At 46.1% G+C, this 20,000-nt stretch overlaps 1 non-coding gene across 1 annotated transcript in view; it reads right to left on the bottom strand.

Annotated features, from left to right (window-relative positions):
• LOC143350464 (small subunit ribosomal RNA) overlaps window positions 1-554 on the bottom strand; it is a 1,933-nt gene extending 1,379 nt beyond the window's left edge. The window contains exon 1 of the ribosomal RNA XR_013081109.1: window positions 1-554. This exon is cut by the window's left edge and continues 1,379 nt beyond it. This is a non-coding gene — a ribosomal RNA (small subunit ribosomal RNA).
• Window positions 555-20,000: the final 19,446 nt, after the last annotated feature.

The following is a 20,000-nucleotide window of genomic DNA, read 5'->3' on the forward strand; positions in this document are numbered from 1 at the left end:
ATTCCGATTACGGGGCCTCGGATGAGTCCCGTATCGTTATTTTTCGTCACTACCTCCCCGTGCCGGGAGTGGGTAATTTGCGCGCCTGCTGCCTTCCTTGGATGTGGTAGCCGTTTCTCAGGCTCCCTCTCCGGAATCGAACCCTGATTCCCCGTTACCCGTTACAACCATGGTAGGCGCAGAACCTACCATCGACAGTTGATAAGGCAGACATTTGAAAGATGCGTCGCCGGTACTGGAAGACCGTGCGATCAGCACAAAGTTATTCAGAGTCACCAAAGCAAACGATGAACGAACGGACAATAATGCCCGTCCAGACCACCGATTGGTTTTGATCTAATAAAAGCGTTCCTCCCATCACTGGGACGAACTCTGTTTTGCATGTATTAGCTCTAGAATTACCACAGTTATCCAAGTAAATGTGGGTACGATCAAAGGAACCATAACTGATTTAATGAGCCATTCGCGGTTTCACCTTAATACGGCGTGTACTGAGACATGCATGGCTTAATCTTTGAGACAAGCATATGACTACTGGCAGGATCAACCAGGGAACTTGAGTAAAGTTCTTTTGTAATATTCTCTCAATTTTATTCTTCGTCGCCGACTCTGAAGGAGAACGGACGACGACACATAAAAAACTCCTTCTTTCAACATCAAATTTTAGTCTTTCGTTCGAAAGACTTGAGAGCCACCTCTTCCTCTCTTGTGTTATAATATTATATATGTATAGAGAGGGTACCACCAAAAACCCTCTCCTTCGTTTAGTTTCTTTCACTTTTCCGAGAGCTCCCCAAACTCTCGTTTATTTAATTTAATTTCATTTTTCGAGAGAGCGACCACCAACTAACTCTCTTATATTTGCTTTTTCTCGACAGAGCCACCACCAACTAACTCTCTTATATTTGCTTTTTCTCGACAGAGTCACCACCAACTCTCTCTCGTTTATATTTGCTTTTTCTCGACAGAGAAACCACCAACTCTCTCGTTTATATTTGCTTTTTCTCGACAGAGTCACCACCAAACTCTCTCGTTTCGTATTTTACTTCACAACAGAACATTATTGTATAATGGTATCCCACAACGACAAAGTACGTAGAGCTGCGCTCATGCTGAACATCTCGGGCACTTATTCACGCTGGGCATCGATCGTGGAAGCACGTATTGCCAGGCCCGAAGACTAAGCATTCATGCTGGACAAAAACGAGAAAGCGCGTATGTGCTGGTCGAGAAAGCACGTATTCGGCGCCGTACTGTTATGTCGAGGTCAGACACCTGTATTTCATTCTTTGCTCACTTTCCAGAGTACGAACCGTAGTTCCATACAATTTTTGCCTTTTAAGCTACGCTCCGTAGAGTGTAGTGCCAGTTTATGGTTTTCACAAAATTTTCAATCGCTCGGACTGAAGAGTTGATGCTCGGATAGTACGAGTATACATATTTTAAACGTATACAAGTCACCAACGTCACTCGAGACGCTTATACCACTTCAAGAGCCATTCGGTCAAAGACACCGACTCGTGGCAATGCAGTGTGGAGAAAGTCTGGAACGAGCACGATACAGAACAGTCAGGATGAAATCCCGAGGAGCGACGACTGCTTCTCAACCGAGGTCGAAGAATAGCCGTACGCTCGACGCTGCCCCGACCGACTCGACCGGACCGTCGCTTCTCTTATAGGTACCGAGGCGCCCGCCGGAACGCCGGCGACGCACGGGCTTACGCACGGCCGCTTATGGGGGGAACCGCGCGACCCAACCGCCCGCCCGAACGGCCTGTTATAACTTAGAGCGAAAACCAACACCTGTAATTTCCTTAATAATTGAGCTAGGGCAAAAAAAAAAAACGCTATCTTGTAGGAAAAAAGCAGGGGAACACGATGCCGTCGTTAAAAATATAGATTGCCGTGCTCGTTTTCGAGAAAAAAATGAAAAAATGGTCAAAATCGTCGCAGGACAAAAACTCGACACGCTATCTTGTAGGCAAAAATTAGACGAATTCAAAACCGTAGTTAAAAATATCGGTCGTCGCGCTAGTTTTCGAGAAAAAAACAAAAACGTTCAAAAAATTCGAGATAAAAAAAAAAAACCAGCCTACCAGATAGAAAAAATTACACTGAACAAATATCATATAGGTCAAAATATGTGTTAGCGTACTAGTTTTCGAGATATAGACGAAAAACCGTCGCCGCCGATCGGTACGTCGGTCGATGCGAAAGCACCGCGCGACCGAGCGCCCGCCTAAAAGACCAGTTCGAACATACCGAAAAATCAAGAAACCGTAACTTCCTTAATAATTGAGCTAGGACAAAAAATCGACACGCTATCTTGCAGGAAAAAATCCGGGGAACACGATGGCGTCGTCAAAAGTGCAGGTCGTCGAGCTCGTTTTCGAGAAAAAAAAAAAAAAATTCTCAAAATTCGACAAAAAAATAAAACGATAAGTGGACCGTGTAGAGAATCTAAAACTGCATAAGAATCGTATAGACGAAAATTGGCGTTCACGTGCTCGTTTTTGTGGAAAAAATTAAAAAAGCTCTCAAACTTCGAGGTAAAAAAAACAAAAACCATCCACCAGGTAGCCAACGGAAAACGGTACAAGTATCGTACGGGCGAAAACGAGCGTTACCGTGCTCGTTTTCGAGTTATTGACGAAAAACAGCCTGGAGCGATCGGTCCGGCGGTCGACGCGCGAAACTTTCTAAGTCCGCTCTGCTCCGAAACACCGCTCCGGCGTCAAAAATCGTCGTAGGACAAAAAATCGACACGCTATCTTGCAGGAAAAAATCCGGGGAACACGATGGCGTCGTCAAAAGTGCAGGTCGTCGAGCTCGTTTTCGAGAAAAAAAAAAAAAAATTCTCAAAATTCGACAAAAAAATAAAACGATCACTGGACCGTGTAGAGAATCTAAAACTGCATAAGAATCGTATAGACGAAAATTGGCGTTCACGCGCTCGTTTTTGAGAAAAAAGTTAAAAAAGCTCTCAAAATTCGAGATAAAAAAAAAAAAAACCATCTACCAGGTAGCCAACGGTAAACGGTACAAGTATCGTACGGGCGAAAACGAGCGTTACCGTGCTCGTTTTCGAGTTATTGGCGAGAAACAGCCTGGAGCGATCGGTCCGGCGGTCGACGCGCGAAAGTTTCTAAGTCAGCTCTGCTCCGAATCATCGCTCCGGCGTCAAAAATCGTCGTAGGACAAAAAATCGCCACCCTATCTTGCAGAAAAAAATCCGGGGAACACGATGGCGTCGTCAAAAGTGCAGGTCGTCGAGCTCGTTTTCGAGAAAAAAAAAAAAAAATTCTCAAAATTCGACAAAAAAATAAAACGATCAGTGGACCGTGTAGAGAATCTAAAACTGCATAAGAATCGTATAGACGAAAATTGGCGTTCACGTGCTCGTTTTTGTGGAAAAAATTAAAAAAGCTCTCAAACTTCGAGGTAAAAAAAACAAAAACCATCCACCAGGTAGCCAACGGAAAACGGTACAAGTATCGTACGGGCGAAAACGAGCGTTACCGTGCTCGTTTTCGAGTTATTGACGAAAAACAGCCTGGAGCGATCGGTCCGGCGGTCGACGCGCGAAAGTTTCTAAGTCCGCTCTGCCCCGAAACACCGCTCCGGCGTCAAAAATCGTCGTAGGACAAAAAATCGACACGCTATCTTGCAGGAAAAAATCCGGGGAACACGATGGCGTCGTCAAAAGTGCAGGTCGTCGAGCTCGTTTTCGAGAAAAAAAAAAAACAATTCTCAAAATTCGACAAAAAAATAAAACGATCACTGGACCGTGTAGAGAATCTAAAACTGCATAAGAATCGTATAGACGAAAATTGGCGTTCACGTGCTCGTTTTTGCGGGAAAAATTAAAAAAGCTCTCAAAGTTCGAGATAAAAAAAAAAAAAACCGTCCACCAGGTAGCCAACGGTAAACGGTACAAGTATCGTACGGGCGAAAACGAGCGTTACCGTGCTCGTTTTCGAGTTATTGACGAAAAACAGCCTGGAGCGATCGGTCCGGCGGTCGACGCGCGAAACTTTCTAAGTCCGCTCTGCTCCGAAACACCGCTCCGGCGTCAAAAATCGTCGTAGGACAAAAAATCGACACGCTATCTTGCAGGAAAAAATCCGGGGAACACGATGGCGTCGTCAAAAGTGCAGGTCGTCGAGCTCGTTTTCGAGAAAAAAAAAAAAAAATTCTCAAAATTCGACAAAAAAATAAAACGATAAGTGGACCGTGTAGAGAATCTAAAACTGCATAAGAATCGTATAGACGAAAATTGGCGTTCACGTGCTCGTTTTTGTGGAAAAAATTAAAAAAGCTCTCAAACTTCGAGGTAAAAAAAACAAAAACCATCCACCAGGTAGCCAACGGAAAACGGTACAAGTATCGTACGGGCGAAAACGAGCGTTACCGTGCTCGTTTTCGAGTTATTGACGAAAAACAGCCTGGAGCGATCGGTCCGGCGGTCGACGCGCGAAACTTTCTAAGTCCGCTCTGCTCCGAAACACCGCTCCGGCGTCAAAAATCGTCGTAGGACAAAAAATCGACACGCTATCTTGCAGGAAAAAATCCGGGGAACACGATGGCGTCGTCAAAAGTGCAGGTCGTCGAGCTCGTTTTCGAGAAAAAAAAAAAAAAATTCTCAAAATTCGACAAAAAAATAAAACGATCACTGGACCGTGTAGAGAATCTAAAACTGCATAAGAATCGTATAGACGAAAATTGGCGTTCACGCGCTCGTTTTTGAGAAAAAAGTTAAAAAAGCTCTCAAAATTCGAGATAAAAAAAAAAAAAACCATCTACCAGGTAGCCAACGGTAAACGGTACAAGTATCGTACGGGCGAAAACGAGCGTTACCGTGCTCGTTTTCGAGTTATTGGCGAGAAACAGCCTGGAGCGATCGGTCCGGCGGTCGACGCGCGAAAGTTTCTAAGTCAGCTCTGCTCCGAATCATCGCTCCGGCGTCAAAAATCGTCGTAGGACAAAAAATCGCCACCCTATCTTGCAGAAAAAAATCCGGGGAACACGATGGCGTCGTCAAAAGTGCAGGTCGTCGAGCTCGTTTTCGAGAAAAAAAAAAAAAAATTCTCAAAATTCGACAAAAAAATAAAACGATCAGTGGACCGTGTAGAGAATCTAAAACTGCATAAGAATCGTATAGACGAAAATTGGCGTTCACGTGCTCGTTTTTGTGGAAAAAATTAAAAAAGCTCTCAAACTTCGAGGTAAAAAAAACAAAAACCATCCACCAGGTAGCCAACGGAAAACGGTACAAGTATCGTACGGGCGAAAACGAGCGTTACCGTGCTCGTTTTCGAGTTATTGACGAAAAACAGCCTGGAGCGATCGGTCCGGCGGTCGACGCGCGAAAGTTTCTAAGTCCGCTCTGCCCCGAAACACCGCTCCGGCGTCAAAAATCGTCGTAGGACAAAAAATCGACACGCTATCTTGCAGGAAAAAATCCGGGGAACACGATGGCGTCGTCAAAAGTGCAGGTCGTCGAGCTCGTTTTCGAGAAAAAAAAAAAAAAATTCTCAAAATTCGACAAAAAAATAAAACGATAAGTGGACCGTGTAGAGAATCTAAAACTGCATAAGAATCGTATAGACGAAAATTGGCGTTCACGTGCTCGTTTTTGTGGAAAAAATTAAAAAAGCTCTCAAACTTCGAGGTAAAAAAAACAAAAACCATCCACCAGGTAGCCAACGGAAAACGGTACAAGTATCGTACGGGCGAAAACGAGCGTTACCGTGCTCGTTTTCGAGTTATTGACGAAAAACAGCCTGGAGCGATCGGTCCGGCGGTCGACGCGCGAAACTTTCTAAGTCCGCTCTGCTCCGAAACACCGCTCCGGCGTCAAAAATCGTCGTAGGACAAAAAATCGACACGCTATCTTGCAGGAAAAAATCCGGGGAACACGATGGCGTCGTCAAAAGTGCAGGTCGTCGAGCTCGTTTTCGAGAAAAAAAAAAAAAAATTCTCAAAATTCGACAAAAAAATAAAACGATCAGTGGACCGTGTAGAGAATCTAAAACTGCATAAGAATCGTATAGACGAAAATTGGCGTTCACGCGCTCGTTTTTGAGAAAAAAGTTAAAAAAGCTCTCAAAATTCGAGATAAAAAAAAAAAAAACCATCTACCAGGTAGCCAACGGTAAACGGTACAAGTATCGTACGGGCGAAAACGAGCGTTACCGTGCTCGTTTTCGAGTTATTGGCGAAAAACAGCCTGGAGCGATCGGTCCGGCGGTCGACGCGCGAAAGTTTCTAAGTCCGCTCTGCTCCGAATCATCGCTCCGGCGTCAAAAATCGTCGTAGGACAAAAAATCGCCACCCTATCTTGCAGGAAAAAATCCGGGGAACACGATGGCGTCGTCAAAAGTGCAGGTCGTCGAGCTCGTTTTCGAGAAAAAAAAAAAAAAATTCTCAAAATTCGACAAAAAAATAAAACGATCAGTGGACCGTGTAGAGAATCTAAAACTGCATAAGAATCGTATAGACGAAAATTGGCGTTCACGTGCTCGTTTTTGTGGAAAAAATTAAAAAAGCTCTCAAACTTCGAGGTAAAAAAAACAAAAACCATCCACCAGGTAGCCAACGGAAAACGGTACAAGTATCGTACGGGCGAAAACGAGCGTTACCGTGCTCGTTTTCGAGTTATTGACGAAAAACAGCCTGGAGCGATCGGTCCGGCGGTCGACGCGCGAAACTTTCTAAGTCCGCTCTGCTCCGAAACACCGCTCCGGCGTCAAAAATCGTCGTAGGACAAAAAATCGACACGCTATCTTGCAGGAAAAAATCCGGGGAACACGATGGCGTCGTCAAAAGTGCAGGTCGTCGAGCTCGTTTTCGAGAAAAAAAAAAAAAAATTCTCAAAATTCGACAAAAAAATAAAACGATCACTGGACCGTGTAGAGAATCTAAAACTGCATAAGAATCGTATAGACGAAAATTGGCGTTCACGCGCTCGTTTTTGAGAAAAAAGTTAAAAAAGCTCTCAAAATTCGAGATAAAAAAAAAAAAAACCATCTACCAGGTAGCCAACGGTAAACGGTACAAGTATCGTACGGGCGAAAACGAGCGTTACCGTGCTCGTTTTCGAGTTATTGGCGAGAAACAGCCTGGAGCGATCGGTCCGGCGGTCGACGCGCGAAAGTTTCTAAGTCAGCTCTGCTCCGAATCATCGCTCCGGCGTCAAAAATCGTCGTAGGACAAAAAATCGCCATCCTATCTTGCAGAAAAAAATCCGGGGAACACGATGGCGTCGTCAAAAGTGCAGGTCGTCGAGCTCGTTTTCGAGAAAAAAAAAAAAAAATTCTCAAAATTCGACAAAAAAATAAAACGATCAGTGGACCGTGTAGAGAATCTAAAACTGCATAAGAATCGTATAGACGAAAATTGGCGTTCACGTGCTCGTTTTTGTGGAAAAAATTAAAAAAGCTCTCAAACTTCGAGGTAAAAAAAACAAAAACCATCCACCAGGTAGCCAACGGAAAACGGTACAAGTATCGTACGGGCGAAAACGAGCGTTACCGTGCTCGTTTTCGAGTTATTGACGAAAAACAGCCTGGAGCGATCGGTCCGGCGGTCGACGCGCGAAAGTTTCTAAGTCCGCTCTGCCCCGAAACACCGCTCCGGCGTCAAAAATCGTCGTAGGACAAAAAATCGACACGCTATCTTGCAGGAAAAAATCCGGGGAACACGATGGCGTCGTCAAAAGTGCAGGTCGTCGAGCTCGTTTTCGAGAAAAAAAAAAAACAATTCTCAAAATTCGACAAAAAAATAAAACGATCACTGGACCGTGTAGAGAATCTAAAACTGCATAAGAATCGTATAGACGAAAATTGGCGTTCACGTGCTCGTTTTTGCGGGAAAAATTAAAAAAGCTCTCAAAGTTCGAGATAAAAAAAAAAAAAACCGTCCACCAGGTAGCCAACGGTAAACGGTACAAGTATCGTACGGGCGAAAACGAGCGTTACCGTGCTCGTTTTCGAGTTATTGACGAAAAACAGCCTGGAGCGATCGGTCCGGCGGTCGACGCGCGAAACTTTCTAAGTCCGCTCTGCTCCGAATCATCGCTCCGGCGTCAAAAATCGTCGTAGGACAAAAAATCGCCACCCTATCTTGCAGGAAAAAATCCGGGGAACACGATGGCGTCGTCAAAAGTGCAGGTCGTCGAGCTCGTTTTCGAGAAAAAAAAAAAAAAATTCTCAAAATTCGACAAAAAAATAAAACGATCAGTGGACCGTGTAGAGAATCTAAAACTGCATAAGAATCGTATAGACGAAAATTGGCGTTCACGTGCTCGTTTTTGCGGGAAAAATTAAAAAAGCTCTCAAAGTTCGAGATAAAAAAAAAAAAAACCGTCCACCAGGTAGCCAACGGTAAACGGTACAAGTATCGTACGGGCGAAAACGAGCGTTACCGTGCTCGTTTTCGAGTTATTGACGAAAAACAGCCTGGAGCGATCGGTCCGGCGGTCGACGCGCGAAAGTTTCTAAGTCCGCTCTGCTCCGAATCATCGCTCCGGCGTCAAAAATCATCGTAGGACAAAAAATCGCCACCCTATCTTGCAGGAAAAAATCCGGGGAACACGATGGCGTCGTCAAAAGTGCAGGTCGACGAGCTCGTTTTCGAGAAAAAAAAAAAAAAATTCTCAAAATTCGACAAAAAAATAAAACGATCATTGGACCGTGTAGAGAATCTAAAACTGCATAAGAATCGTATAGACCAAAATTGGCCTTAACGTGCTGGTTTTCGAGTTATTGACGATAAGCCGGTATATATATGTCCGAGATAAAAAAAAAGATAGGGACAGTGGGAATCTCCTATACTATCACGGGCGTGTATTCTCCTACTAGTTTGATGGTTGTTGTTGCATAAACCAGCGACTGTTTGGCCCGCCGTTTAACCGCGCGGTTTAAAATTGCAACACAATGTTGGTGTCGCTCCGGGGTGAAAAAATGGAAAAACGACATACTTTACGCATAGGGGCGGCTGATCTTAACATATTTTGTCATGTCACCACCCCAGTGACTCTAAGACGGATTTTGCCGTCGCACGTTTTTTTATTAAAAAGTTATTAGTATATAAAAGATTTCGTTAAGCAAAAAGACACGAATATGGGAGTAGGACAAAAAATCGCCAGCCTATCTTGCAGGAAAAAATCCGGGGAACACGATGGCGTCGTCAAAAGTGCAGGTCGTCGAGCTAGTTTTCGAGAAAAAAAAAAAAAAATTCTCAAAACTCGACAAAAAAATAAAACGATCAGTGGACCGTGTAGAGAATCTAAAACTGCATAAGAATCGTATAGACCAAAATTGGCGTTCACGTGCTCGTTTTTGAGAAAAAAGTTAAAAAAGCTCTCAAAATTCGAGATAAAAAAAAAACAAACCATCTGCCAGGTAGCCAACGGTAAACGGTACAAGTATCGTACGGGCGAAAACGAGCGTTACCGTGCTCGTTTTCGAGTTATTGACGAAAAACAGCCTGGAGCGATCGGTCCGGCGGTCGACGCGCGAAAGTTTCTAAGTCCGCTCTGCTCCGAATCATCGCTCCGGCGTCAAAAATCATCGTAGGACAAAAAATCGCCACCCTATCTTGCAGGAAAAAATCCGGGGAACACGATGGCGTCGTCAAAAGTGCAGGTCGACGAGCTCGTTTTCGAGAAAAAAAAAAAAAAATTCTCAAAATTCGACAAAAAAATAAAACGATCATTGGACCGTGTAGAGAATCTAAAACTGCATAAGAATCGTATAGACCAAAATTGGCCTTAACGTGCTGGTTTTCGAGTTATTGACGATAAGCCGGTATATATATGTCCGAGATAAAAAAAAAGATAGGGACAGTGGGAATCTCCTATACTATCACGGGCGTGTATTCTCCTACTAGTTTGATGGTTGTTGTTGCATAAACCAGCGACTGTTTGGCCCGCCGTTTAACCGCGCGGTTTAAAATTGCAACACAATGTTGGTGTCGCTCCGGGGTGAAAAAATGGAAAAACGACATACTTTACGCATAGGGGCGGCTGATCTTAACATATTTTGTCATGTCACCACCCCAGTGACTCTAAGACGGATTTTGCCGTCGCACGTTTTTTTATTAAAAAGTTATTAGTATATAAAAGATTTCGTTAAGCAAAAAGACACGAATATGGGAGTAGGACAAAAAATCGCCAGCCTATCTTGCAGGAAAAAATCCGGGGAACACGATGGCGTCGTCAAAAGTGCAGGTCGTCGAGCTAGTTTTCGAGAAAAAAAAAAAAAAATTCTCAAAACTCGACAAAAAAATAAAACGATCAGTGGACCGTGTAGAGAATCTAAAACTGCATAAGAATCGTATAGACCAAAATTGGCGTTCACGTGCTCGTTTTTGAGAAAAAAGTTAAAAAAGCTCTCAAAATTCGAGATAAAAAAAAAAAAAACCATCTACCAGGTAGCCAACGGTAAACGGTACAAGTATCGTACGGGCGAAAACGAGCGTTACCGTGCTCGTTTTCGAGTTATTGACGAAAAACAGCCTGGAGCGATCGGTCCGGCGGTCGACGCGCGAAAGTTTCTAAGTCCGCTCTGCTCCGAATCATCGCTCCGGCGTCAAAAATCGTCGTAGGACAAAAAATCGCCACCCTATCTTGCAGGAAAAAATCCGGGGAACACGATGGCGTCGTCAAAAGTGCAGGTCGTCGAGCTCGTTTTCGAGAAAAAAAAAAAAAAATTCTCAAAATTCGACAAAAAAATAAAACGATCAGTGGACCGTGTAGAGAATATAAAACTGCATAAGAATCGTATAGACGAAAATTGGCGTTCACGTGCTCGTTTTTGTGGAAAAAATTAAAAAAGCTCTCAAACTTCGAGATAAAAAAAAAAAAAACCATCTACCAGGTAGCCAACGGTAAACGGTACAAGTATCGTACGGGCGAAAACGAGCGTTACCGTGCTCGTTTTCGAGTTATTGACGAAAAACAGCCTGGAGCGATCGGTCCGGCGGTCGACGCGCGAAAGTTTCTAAGTCCGCTCTGCTCCGAAACACCGCTCCGGCGTCAAAAATCGTCGTAGGACAAAAAATAGACACGCTATCTTGCAGGAAAAAATCCGGGGAACACGATGGCGTCGTCAAAAGTGCAGGTCGTCGAGCTCGTTTTCGAGAAAAAAAAAAAAAAATTCTCAAAATTCGACAAAAAAATAAAACGATCAGTGGACCGTGTAGAGAATATAAAACTGCATAAGAATCGTATAGACGAAAATTGGCGTTCACGTGCTCGTTTTTGTGGAAAAAATTAGAAAAGCTCTCAAACTTCGAGATAAAAAAAAAAAAAACCGTCTACCAGGTAGCCAACGGTAAACGGTACAAGTATCGTACGGGCGAAAACGAGCGTTACCGTGCTCGTTTTCGAGTTATTGACGAAAAACAGCCTGGAGCGATCGGTCCGGCGGTCGACGCGCGAAAGTTTCTAAGTCCGCTCTGCTCCGAATCATCGCTCCGGCGTCAAAAATCGTCGTAGGACAAAAAATCGCAACCCTATCTTGCAGGAAAAAATCCGGGGAACACGATGGCGTCGTCAAAAGTGCAGGTCGTCGAGCTCGTTTTCGAGAAAAAAAAAAAAAAATTCTCAAAATTCGACAAAAAAATAAAACGATCAGTGGACCGTGTAGAGAATATAAAACTGCATAAGAATCGTATAGACGAAAATTGGCGTTCACGTGCTCGTTTTTGTGGAAAAAATTAAAAAAGCTCTCAAACTTCGAGATAAAAAAAAAAAAAACCATCTACCAGGTAGCCAACGGTAAACGGTACAAGTATCGTACGGGCGAAAATGAGCGTTACCGTGCTCGTTTTCGAGTTATTGACGAAAAACAGCCTGGAGCGATCGCTCCGGCGGTCGACGCGCGAAAGTTTCTAAGTCCGCTCTGCTCCGAAACACCGCTCCGGCGTCAAAAATCGTCGTAGGACAAAAAATCGCCACCCTATCTTGCAGGAAAAAATCCGGGGAACACGATGGCGTCGTCAAAAGTGCAGGTCGTCGAGCTCGTTTTCGAGAAAAAAAAAAAAAAATTCTCAAAATTCGACAAAAAAATAAAACGATCAGTGGACCGTGTAGAGAATCTAAAACTGCATAAGAATCGTATAGACGAAAATTGGCGTTCACGTGCTCGTTTTTGTGGAAAAAATTAAAAAAGCTCTCAAACTTCGAGATAAAAAAAAAAAAAACCATCTACCAGGTAGCCAACGGTAAACGGTACAAGTATCGTACGGGCGAAAACGAGCGTTACCGTGCTCGTTTTCGAGTTATTGACGAAAAACAGCCTGGAGCGATCGGTCCGGCGGTCGACGCGCGAAAGTTTCTAAGTCCGCTCTGCTCCGAAACACCGCTCCGGCGTCAAAAATCGTCGTAGGACAAAAAATAGACACGCTATCTTGCAGGAAAAAATCCGGGGAACACGATGGCGTCGTCAAAAGTGCAGGTCGTCGAGCTCGTTTTCGAGAAAAAAAAAAAAAAATTCTCAAAATTCGACAAAAAAATAAAACGATCAGTGGACCGTGTAGAGAATATAAAACTGCATAAGAATCGTATAGACGAAAATTGGCGTTCACGTGCTCGTTTTTGAGAAAAAAGTTAAAAAAGCTCTCAAAATTCGAGATAAAAAAAAAACAAACCATCTGCCAGGTAGCCAACGGTAAACGGTACAAGTATCGTACGGGCGAAAACGAGCGTTACCGTGCTCGTTTTCGAGTTATTGACGAAAAACAGCCTGGAGCGATCGGTCCGGCGGTCGACGCGCGAAAGTTTCTAAGTCCGCTCTGCTCCGAATCATCGCTCCGGCGTCAAAAATCGTCGTAGGACAAAAAATCGCAACCCTATCTTGCAGGAAAAAATCCGGGGAACACGATGGCGTCGTCAAAAGTGCAGGTCGTCGAGCTCGTTTTCGAGAAAAAAAAAAAAAAATTCTCAAAATTCGACAAAAAAATAAAACGATCAGTGGACCGTGTAGAGAATATAAAACTGCATAAGAATCGTATAGACGAAAATTGGCGTTCACGTGCTCGTTTTTGAGAAAAAAGTTAAAAAAGCTCTCAAAATTCGAGATAAAAAAAAAACAAACCATCTGCCAGGTAGCCAACGGTAAACGGTACAAGTATCGTACGGGCGAAAACGAGCGTTACCGTGCTCGTTTTCGAGTTATTGACGAAAAACAGCCTGGAGCGATCGGTCCGGCGGTCGACGCGCGAAAGTTTCTAAGTCCGCTCTGCTCCGAATCATCGCTCCGGCGTCAAAAATCATCGTAGGACAAAAAATCGCCACCCTATCTTGCAGGAAAAAATCCGGGGAACACGATGGCGTCGTCAAAAGTGCAGGTCGACGAGCTCGTTTTCGAGAAAAAAAAAAAAAAATTCTCAAAATTCGACAAAAAAATAAAACGATCATTGGACCGTGTAGAGAATCTAAAACTGCATAAGAATCGTATAGACCAAAATTGGCCTTAACGTGCTGGTTTTCGAGTTATTGACGATAAGCCGGTATATATATGTCCGAGATAAAAAAAAAGATAGGGACAGTGGGAATCTCCTATACTATCACGGGCGTGTATTCTCCTACTAGTTTGATGGTTGTTGTTGCATAAACCAGCGACTGTTTGGCCCGCCGTTTAACCGCGCGGTTTAAAATTGCAACACAATGTTGGTGTCGCTCCGGGGTGAAAAAATGGAAAAACGACATACTTTACGCATAGGGGCGGCTGATCTTAACATATTTTGTCAATGTCATCTTCCCAGTGACCCTAGGAAGGAGTTTGCCGTTGCACGTTTTCCTATTAAAAAGTAATTAGTGTACAAAAATTTTCGTGAAGCAAAAAACAAGAATATGAAAGTACGTTCCATGAGCATTACGGTGAATAAAACAGAAATTAAAAATTCCCGAGGGGTTGAACAGCATCATATTGAATTCGTTTTGCTGACTGGGGTCTGCGCCCCCCAGACCCCCGCTACACTAGCCCAGACCAAACCCACTTTGTAATAGTGGTATCATATTAAATTGAACAGCATCGTACTTAATTCGTTTTGCTGAATGGGGGGCTGCGCCCCCCAAACCCCCGCTACACTAGCCCAGACCTAACCCATTTTGTAATAGCGGTATCAAATTAAATTGAACAGTATCGTACTAAATTCGTTTTGCTGACTGGGGGGCTGCGCCCCCCAGACCCCCGCAACACTAGCCCGGACCTAACCCACTTTGTAATAGCGGTATCATATTAAATTGAACAGCATCGTACTAAATTCGTTTTGCTGAATGGGGGGCTGCGCCCCCCAAACCCCCGCTACACTAGCCCAGACCTAACCCATTTTGTAATAGCGGTATCAAATTAAATTGAACAGCATCATATTGAATTCGTTTTGCTGACTGGGGTCTGCGCCCCCCAGACCCCCGCTACAATAGCCCAGACCTAACCCACTTTGTAATAGTGGTATCATATTAAATTGAACAGCATCGTACTTAATTCGTTTTGCTGAATGGGGGGCTGCGCCCCCCAAACCCCCGCTACACTAGCCCAGACCTAACCCATTTTGTAATAGCGGTATCAAATTAAATTGAACAGCATCGTACTAAATTCGTTTTGCTGACAGGGGTCTGCGCCCCCCAGACCCCCGCTACACTAGCCCAGACCTAACCCCCTTTGTAATAGCGGTATCATATTAAATTGAACAGCATCATATTGAATTCGTTTTGCTGACTGGGGTCTGCGCGCCCCAGACCCCCGCAACACTAGCCCGGACCTAACCCACTTTGTAATAGCGGTATCATATTAAATTGAACAGCATCGTACTAAATTCGTTTTGCTGAATGGGGGGCTGCGCCCCCCAAACCCCCGCTACACTAGCCCAGACCTAACCCATTTTGTAATAGCGGTATCAAATTAAATTGAACAGTATCGTACTAAATTCGTTTTGCTGACTGGGGGGCTGCGCCCCCCAGACCCCCGCAACACTAGCCCGGACCTAACCCACTTTGTAATAGTGGTATCATATTAAATTGAACAGCATCGTACATAATTCGTTTTGCTGAATGGGGGGCTGCGCCCCCCAAACCCCCGCTACACTAGCCCAGACCTAACCCATTTTGTAATAGCTGTATCAAATTAAATTGAACAGCATCATATTGAATTCGTTTTGCTGACAGGGGTCTGCGCCCCCCAGACCCCCGCTACACTAGCCCAGACCTAACCCACTTTGTAATAGTGGTATCATATTAAATTGAACAGCATCGTACATAATTCGTTTTGCTGAATGGGGGGCTGCGCCCCCCAAACCCCCGCTACACTAGCCCAGACCTAACCCATTTTGTAATAGCGGTATCAAATTAAATTGAACAGCATCGTACTAAATTCGTTTTGCTGACAGGGGTCTGCGCCCCCCAAACCCCCGCTACACTAGCCCAGACCTAACCCATTTTGTAATAGCGGTATCAAATTAAATTGAACAGCATCATATTGAATTCGTTTTGCTGACTGGGGTCTGCGCCCCCCAAACCCCCGCTACACCAGCCCAGACCTAACCCATTTTGTAATAGCGGTACCAAATTAAATTGAGCAGCATCATATTGAATTCGTTTTGCTGACAGGGGTCTGCGCCCCCCAGACCCCCGCTACACTAGCCCAGACCTAACCCCCTTTGTAATAGCGGTATCATATTAAATTGAACAGCATCATATTGAATTCGTTTTGCTGACTGGGGTCTGCGCGCCCCAAACCACCGCAACACTGGCCCAGACCTAGCCCATTTTGTAATGACTGTATTGGAACTGCGTTAGGGCTAGTTTAGAATTGGTTAGGTGAAGTAATGCGGAGAGCAGTTTCGCCTGCGTCCCGGGATGCTTGTTGGCATGAGTGGTGTCTGAATGAGTAAAGACGGATGAGACACTTGTGGGGTATGGTGAGTCAGATTCTCAAACTACCCATATATTCTTCTGAGGCATGGGTGCCTATCCAAGGATCTCCTTCGGTATCTAAAACAGAAATAAAAAAAAAAAAAAAAAAAAAAAAAAAAATGAATATGGACTGTGTTAGGACTGAATTGGATAAGGTCTGGGTTACGTCTCGGTTAGGTCTGAGTTAGGACTGGTTTAAGACTGGGTTAGGACTGGGTTAGGACTGGGTTAGGACTGGGTTAGGTCTGGGTTAGGACTGGGTTAGGTCTGGGTTAGGTCTGGGTTAGGACTGGGTTAGGTCTGGGTTAGGACTGGGTTAGGACTGGGTTAGGTCTGGGTTAGGTCTGGGTTAGGTCTGGGTTAGGACTGGGTTAGGACTGGGTTAGGTCTGGGTTAGGTCTGGGTTAGGTCTGGGTTAGGACTGGGTTAGGACTGGGTTAGGTCTGGGTTAGGTCTGGGTTAGGTCTGGGTTAGGTCTGGGTTAGGTCTGGGTTAGGTCTGGGTTAGGTCTGGGTTAGGACTGGGTTAGGACTGGGTTAGGTCTGGGTTAGGCCTGGGTTAGGTCTGGGTTAGGACTGGGTTAGGACTGGGTTAGGTCTGGGTTAGGACTGGGTTAGGTCTGGGTTAGGACGGGGTTAGGTCTGGGTTAGGTCTGGGTTAGGACTGGGATAGGTCTGGGTTAGGTCTGGGTTACGACTGGGTTAGGTCTGGGTTACGACTGGGTTAGGTCTGGGTTACGACTGGGTTAGGTCTGGGTTACGACTGGGTTAGGTCTGGGTTACGACTGGGTTAGGATTGGGTTAGGTCTGGTTTAGGACTGGGTTAGGTCTAGGTTAGGACTGGGTTAGGTCTGGGTTAGGTCTGGGTTAGGACTGGGTTAGGTCTGGGTTAGGACTGGGTTAGTACTGGGTTAGGACTGGGTTAGGTCTGGGTTAGGTCTGGGTTATTTCTGGGTTAGGTCTGGGTTAGGTCTGGGTTAGGTCTGGGTTAGGGCTGGGTTAGGTCTGGGTTAGGTCTGGGTCAGGTCTGGGGTATTTCTGGGTTAGGACTGGGTTAGGTCTGGGTTAGGTCTGGGTTATTTCTGGGTTAGGTCTGGGTTAGGTCTGGGTTAGGTCTGGGTTAGGTCTGGGTTAGGTCTGGGTTAGGTCTGGGTTAGGACTGGGTTAGTACTGGGTTAGGACTGGGTTAGGTCTGGGTTAGGTCTGGGTTATTTCTGGGTTAGGTCTGGGTTAGGGCTGGGTTAGGTCTGGGTTAGGTCTGGGTCAGGTCTGGGGTATTTCTGGGTTAGGACTGGGTTAGGTCTGGGTTAGGTCTGGGTTAGGACTGGGTTAGGTCTGGGTTAGGACTGGGTTAGGACTGGGTTAGGTCTGGGTTAGGTCTGGGTTAGGTTTGGGTTAGGACTGGGTAGGTTCTGGGTTAGGACTTGGTTCGGACTGGGTTAGGACTGTGTTAGGACTGGGTTAGGTCTGGGTTAGGTCTGGGTTAGGACTGGGTTAGGTCTGGGTTAGGACTGGGTTAGGTCTGGGTTAGGTCTGGGTTCGGTCTGGGTTAGGTCTGGGTTAGGTCTGGGTCAGGACTGGGTTAGGACTGGGTTAGGTCTGGGTTAGGACTGGGTTAGGACTGGGTTAGGTCTGGGTTAGGACTGGGTTAGGACTGGGTTAGGTCTGGGTTAGGACTGGGTTAGGACTGGGTTAGGTCTGGGTTAGGTCTGGGTTAGGACTGGGTTAGGTCTGGGTTAGGACTGGGTTAGGTCTGGGTTAGTACTGGATTTGGTTAGGTCTGTGTTAGGTCTGGGTTAGGACTGGGTTAGGACTGGGTTAGGTCTGGGTTAGGACTGGGTTAGGACTGGGTTAGGACTGGGTTAGGTCTGGGTTAGGTCTGGGTTATTTCTGGGTTAGGTCTGGGTTAGGTCTGGGTTAGGTCTGGGTTAGGTCTGGGTTAGGTCTGGGTTAGGACTGGGTTAGGACTGGGTTAGGTCTGGGTTAGGACTGGGTTAGGACTGGGTTAGGTCTGGGTTAGGACTGGGTTAGGTCTGGGTTAGGTCTGGGTTCGGTCTGGGTTAGGACTGGGTTAGGTCTGGGTTAGGTCTGGGTTAGGTCTGGGTTAGGTCTGGGTTAGGTCTGGGTTAGGACTGGGTTAGGACTGGGTTAGGTCTGGGTTAGGTCTGGGTTAGGACTGGGTTAGGTCTGGGTTAGTACTGGATTTGGTTAGGTCTGGGTTAGGTCTGGGATAGGACTGGGTTAGGACTGGGTTAGGTCTGGGTTAGGACTGGGTTAGGTCTGGGTTAGGTTTGGGTTAGGACTGGGTAGGTTCTGGGTTAGGACTTGGTTAGGACTGGGTTAGGACTGTGTTAGGACTGGGTTAGGTCTGGGTTAGGTCTGGGTTAGGACTGGGTTAGGTCTGGGTTAGGACTGGGTTAGGTCTGGGTTAGGTCTGGGTTCGGTCTGGGTTAGGTCTGGGTTAGGTCTGGGTTAGGACTGGGTTAGGACTGGGTTAGGTCTGGGTTAGGACTGGGTTAGGACTGGGTTAGGTCTGGGTTAGGACTGGGTTAGGACTGGGTTAGGTCTGGGTTAGGACTGGGTTAGGACTGGGTTAGGTCTGGGTTAGGTCTGGGTTAGGACTGGGTTAGGTCTGGGTTAGGTCTGGGTTCGGTCTGGGTTAGGTCTGGGTTAGGTCTGGGTTAGGACTGGGTTAGGACTGGGTTAGGTCTGGGTTAGGACTGGGTTAGGACTGGGTTAGGTCTGGGTTAGGACTGGGTTAGGACTGGGTTAGGTCTGGGTTAGGACTGGGTTAGGACTGGGTTAGGTCTGGGTTAGGTCTGGGTTAGGACTGGGTTAGGTCTGGGTTAGGACTGGGTTAGGTCTGGGTTAGTACTGGATTTGGTTAGGTCTGGGTTGGGTCTGGGTTAGGTCTGGGTTAGGACTGGGTTAGGACTGGGTTAGGTCTGGGTTAGGACTGGGTTAGGACTGGGTTAGGACTGGGTTAGGTCTGGGTTAGGTCTGGGTTATTTCTGGGTTAGGTCTGGGTTAGGTCTGGGTTAGGTCTGGGTTAGGTCTGGGTTAGGTCTGGGTTAGGTCTGGGTTAGGACTGGGTTAGGACTGGGTTAGGTCTGGGTTAGGACTGGGTTAGGACTGGGTTAGGTCTGGGTTAGGACTGGGTTAGGTCTGGGTTAGGACTGGGTTAGGTCTGGGTTAGTACTGGATTTGGTTAGGTCTGGGTTGGGTCTGGGTTAGGTCTGGGTTAGGACTGGGTTAGGACTGGGTTAGGTCTGGGTTAGGACTGGGTTAGGACTGGGTTAGGACTGGGTTAGGTCTGGGTTAGGTCTGGGTTATTTCTGGGTTAGGTCTGGGTTAGGTCTGGGTTAGGTCTGGGTTAGGACTGGGTTAGGTCTGGGATAGGTCTGGGTTAGGTCTGGGTTAGGACTGGGTTAGGACTGGGTTAGGTCTGGGTTAGGACTGGGTTAGGTCTGGGTTAGTACTGGATTTGGTTAGGTCTGGGTTAGGTCTGGGTTAGGTCTGGGTTAGGTCTGGGTTAGGACTGGGTTAGGACTGGGTTAGGTCTGGGTTAGGACTGGGTTAGGACTGGGTTAGGACTGGGTTAGGTCTGGGTTAGGTCTGGGTTATTTCTGGGTTAGGTCTGGGTTAGGTCTGGGTTAGGTCTGGGTTAGGTCTGGGTTAGGTCTGGGTTAGGTCTGGGTTAGGACTGGGTTAGGACTGGGTTAGGTCTGGGTTAGGTCTGGGTTAGGACTGGGTTAGGTCTGGGTTAGGACTGGGTTAGGTCTGGGTTAGGTCTGGGTTCGGTCTGGGTTAGGACTGGGTTAGGTCTGGGTTAGGTCTGGGTTAGGTCTGGGTTAGGTCTGGGTTAGGTCTGGGTTAGGTCTGGGTTAGGACTGGGTTAGGACTGGGTTAGGTCTGGGTTAGGTCTGGGTTAGGACTGGGTTAGGTCTGGGTTAGTACTGGATTTGGTTAGGTCTGGGTTAGGTCTGGGTTAGGTCTGGGTTAGGACTGGGTTAGGACTGGGTTAGGTCTGGGTTAGGACTGGGTTAGGACTGGGTTAGGACTGGGTTAGGTCTGGGTTAGGT

Source organism: Colletes latitarsis, chromosome 14 (genome assembly GCF_051014445.1).
Source record: "Colletes latitarsis isolate SP2378_abdomen chromosome 14, iyColLati1, whole genome shotgun sequence".
NCBI lineage: Eukaryota > Metazoa > Arthropoda > Insecta > Hymenoptera > Colletidae > Colletes > Colletes latitarsis.